Source organism: Chanos chanos, chromosome 6, assembly GCF_902362185.1.
Source record: "Chanos chanos chromosome 6, fChaCha1.1, whole genome shotgun sequence".
Classification (NCBI taxonomy): Eukaryota; Metazoa; Chordata; class Actinopteri; order Gonorynchiformes; family Chanidae; genus Chanos; species Chanos chanos.
The window spans coordinates 49,469,558-49,474,557 of NC_044500.1; the positions used below are offsets into that span (position 1 = coordinate 49,469,558).

General features: G+C 45.9%; 1 protein-coding gene across 2 annotated transcripts in view; it reads left to right on the forward strand.

The window, feature by feature from the left end:
• The window catches only part of dip2bb (disco-interacting protein 2 homolog Bb), a 59,670-nt gene that overhangs the window by 630 nt on the left and 54,040 nt on the right, over window positions 1-5,000 (forward strand). The window lies entirely within an intron of this gene.

The window sequence follows — 5,000 nt, forward strand, 5'->3', positions numbered from 1 at the left end:
CATCAGAATATCCACTAGATTAATGCTGAGTGTCCCGAATTAGAGAACATAGCAAAAAATGACATCAACATTTTTAAATGTGCCTGGAAAAATTACACGTCTTGCTATAGAGTCTCTGTATTTCTCCGTTTGGAAGTCAGTTTGTAGCGGAGCGTTGCGCTGTTTTGTAGGCTCCTTCACGGAACGTGTACAGATACGGTCAGTAACAGATCTAGGAGTCTTTTTTGCTCCCCAAATAGCCGATTAGCGGAGAGAACCTGCAGGGACAGGTCACCATCTATTCCACTAACGCTGTTCTCAGTTTTAAATTTGACCTGAAGAACTATCCGTTGTGCCCAGTGAAATGAAAGGCGATACCTGCCCCCTCTGTGCACTGTGTGTGTGTGTGTATGTGTGTGTGTGTATGTGTGTGTATGTTGCTGAGCGTCCTAAAGTACATCATGCATGCAGAGCAGCACCAAATGTTGAGGATATACTCTGCCAGAAACAGTCACGAAACTCCATCGTGTCCATGAAGGATGAAATGTCGGCGAAGGGTTTATGCGGAGACGTTATTTAAAGTGAACTTTTATGGATGGATATGTGTGTGTGTGTGTGTTGTGTAACAGCCACCATTAAGTGAGGGAGTGCTGCTCAATTTGTGTGTTTGTTTGTATGTGCGTGTATGAGAGAAAGGCTTTGTGTGTGTGTGTGTGTGTGTGTGTGTGTGTGTGTGCATACTTGAGGGGGTGTCAGCAGGGATGAGCTAAAGATGTAGAGCGTTTGGGGGCGAGAGCAGGGAATGCTGGGTAATGTGTGTCCCTTCTCTCTCCAGAGATGCACTGTCCCTGTAAAGCACAGAGACACAGGTCCTCACTATGCACAGCATCAGCTATGACACACACAAACACAGGTCCTCACTATGCACAGCATCAGCTATGACACACACAAACACAGGTCCTCACTATGCACAGCATCAGCTATGACACACACAAACACAGCAGGATACGTAAAGTGTGTCACACACTCTAACACAACCTCACACACAACCACAAACAATAACACAACCTGACACACAACCTCACACACAACCACAAACAATAACACAACCTCACACACAACCACAAACTATACCACAACTTCAGTCACAAACAATAACACAACCTCACACACAACCACAAATAATAACACAACCTCACACACAACCACAAACAATAACACAACCTGACACATAACCTCACACACAACCACAAACAATAACACAACCTCACACACAACCACAAACTATACCACAACTTCAGTCACAAACTATAACACAACCTCACACACAACCACAAATAATAACACAACCTCACACACAACCACAAACAATAACACAACCTCACACACAACCACAAACAATAACACAACCTCACACACAACCACAAATAATAACACAACCTCACACACAACCACAAACAATAACACAACCTCACACACAACCTCACACACAACCACAAACAATGACACAACCTCACACACAACCACAAACTATAACACAACCTTACACACAACCACAAACAATAACACAACCTCACACACAACCACAAACTATAACACAACTTCAGTCACAAACAATAACACAACCTCACACACAACTACAAGCAATAACACAACCTCACACACAACCCCATACAATAACACAACCTCACAAACAACCACAAATAATAACACAAGCTCACACACAACTACAAACAATAACACAACCTCACACACTACCACAAATAATAACACAACCTCACACACAACAACAAACAATAACACAACCTGACAATCACAAACAATAACACAACCTCACACAACCACAGATAATAACACAACCTCACACACAACCACAAACAATAACACAACCTCACACACAACCACAAACTGTACCACAACCTCACACACAACCACAAATAATAACACAACCTCACACACAACTACAAACAATAACACAACCTCACACACAGTTACAAACAATAACACAACCTCACACACAATCACAAACAATAACACAACCTCACACACAATCACAAACAATAACACAACTGCACGCACAATCACAAACAATAACACAACTTCACCAACAATCACAAACCGTAGCACAATTTCACACACACCTAGAAACAGTTACACAGCCTCACACACGACCACACTCACACTAACACAACTGCAAACAGAGATACAACCTCACACACAACTACACTCACACTAACACAACCACAGACAGAAGCACAACCACAAACACTAACACAGCTTCACACACAACCACACTCACACTAATACAACCACAGACACTAACACAACCACAAACAGTAACTCAACCTCACACACAATCACACTCACACTAACACAACCACAGACAAAAACACAACCTCACACGCAACCACACTCACACTAACACAACCATAAACAGAAACACAACCTCACACGCAACCACACTCACACAACCACACTCACACTCACACTAACACACTCACACTCACACAACCACACTCACACTAACACAACCACACTCTCACAGTCACACTCACACTAACACAACCACACTCACACCAACACAACCACAAACACTAACACAACCTCACACACAACCACACTCACACTAACACAATCACACTCACACTCACACTCACAATCACACAACCACAGACAGAAACAGAGCCAGACACTGTCACATTAGCCCCCTCCCCACCCTGAATATGTAAGACCACGTCTCTCTGTGATGATGAAATAGCATGAAGCTACAGCAAACAGTTCAGTTTTCTCAGTGTGTCTAATCCTATTTCTAGAGTAGACCGTAAGCTGCTGCCTCTCCAGCACCCATTAATGCCTCATCACACATGTTTATTCTGTCCCACATCACACTGTGACAGCACCCTGCTCTGGCCATCAGATGGCGCTCTTCTTGGGTGAGAAAATCTGAAAGACAAAGAAAACGTGAATATTTTTAATTACATGGAAATAGGCTATCTATCTATCTGTCTATCTCTCTATCTATCTATAGATGTTATTCATTCATGCGGCACACAATTGATCAAACACTGCTCTTATAAAAACAGTACATGCTTTGGTACTTGGGCGATCTAACAGTCAGAGAAGACATTTCCTGACTGTAGGACAGGGCTGGACTGAGCTGTGCTTAAAACACACACACACACACACAGACTTGCTGTTTGTTGGTTGAGTGGAGGTTCACAGCAGGTTATCCTGGCGGGATGTTCAGATCTGTGTCGTGTACACGCATCCTGTCCCGGTCCTCTGGTCTCCTCCTGACGGTTGTGGCAGTGGGGAGTCTGCTGGGGGCCAGGTGATTTGGTGGAGCTGAAACTGTCTCAGAGAAGAGAAGTGGGAGGAGGGAGAGAAAAGGGGGGTAAATTTGTCAAATTGGAGTAGAGACACTGAGAAACAGACAGAGAGATAAATGGACTGATAGATAGATGAGTGAGTTTTTAATCGTTTTTATCAGGAGTTTCTGGTAAGTGTTTGTGTTTGCTGCTGCCTGATTTTGGGCGCTTCCCGATAACACATGAAATACACAAAGTGAATATGAACAAGGACATCTGACTGACTGGATCACGGAGAATTCATTACCCTCCATACGTCCTTACTTATTTTCTTATTTTATATTTTCTTATTGTCTTACTTATTATCTGCAAAATAAAAAGTACACAACAGTCACCCGGATGATGTACTAGTCTGGCGAAAATTTGCTGTATACAACCGGAGCTCACTTCATCGGCTACTGCATCCCATGATGCAACTCGGTGATTTCCAACTGCTAAAATTTCAAAAGACATGGCGGACAGCGACAGAGGTGGCTCCAGCGTCAACACTGGCTGCAGTTCCAGACATAAATCTATCAGTTGCATAATTTTGATGTAATAAGTCTTCATACACTTTCTTATTGGGCTTCTTTTGATAGATATTTGTTGTAGTCGTGTGTTCGTTTTTAACAGAACAAATAGCAAACGTATACTACACTACACGAAAGTTCTCATAATTGCGTACCATACTGGATACTAGGATGGGGAGTAGTGTGCAGTACACAGTGTATACTGGGCCAGTATGCAGTATGCAGTACACTAGTATGCCATTTCAGACACAGCCAGTGTCATTATGCAAATCGATCAGTGTCGTAAACTGTTCTTGCTGCGCATGCGTGTTGCCTACCGGACTTCCGGACTTTCAGACTTCTGCCGCAAATCACGTAGCGCCCAAAATCGGGCAGCGTCAGTGTTTACTGCTTGTCGTTAGCAAAACTAGCCTGTTGCAGTAGCTGTTGTTATGGCAACAGAAGACGCTCTCCGCTGTTTTTTTGGAACAAACGCTGCCCGCGTTTTTCTCTCGCTGCCTGTGAAAATGCTCTGGCCAGTGTTTTCATCAAAAAGACGCTACTTGTGAAGCACAGCTTTATACATTTTTACGCCTACCTTCCGAAACACACCGTAGTCAAGCCTGTAAGAGCCCGATCCGTCCCCGCTTCCCGATTCCGTCCCCGCTTCCCGATCTGTCCCCGCTTCCCGATCCGTCCCCGCTTCCCGATCTGTCCCCGCTTCCCGATCCGTCCCCGCTTCCCGGTCCGCCCCCGCCGCCCGATCCATCCCCACTGCCCGATCCGACCCCGCTGCCTGATCCGTCCCCGCTGCCTGATCCGTCCCCGCTTCCCGATCCGCCCCCGCCGCCCGATCCGCCCCCGCTGCCTGATCCGTCCCCGCTTCCCGATCCGTCCCCGCTGCCTGATCCGTCCCCGCTTCCCGATCCGTCCCCGCTTCCCGATCCGTCCCCGCTTCCCGATCCGTCCCCTCTGCCCGATCCGTCCCCGCTTCCCGATCCGTCCCCTCTGCCCGATCCGTCCCCGCTTCCCGATCCGTTCTGCACATGTGCGCGCTTGTTGTTAGGATTATGGTTATGGATAGGGTTAGTTTACTCTGGGTGTAAGGAAGTGTTTTCCCTGCGTGCCTCTACAACGTGTTTGTTACGGTCGACAGTGTTCGTGT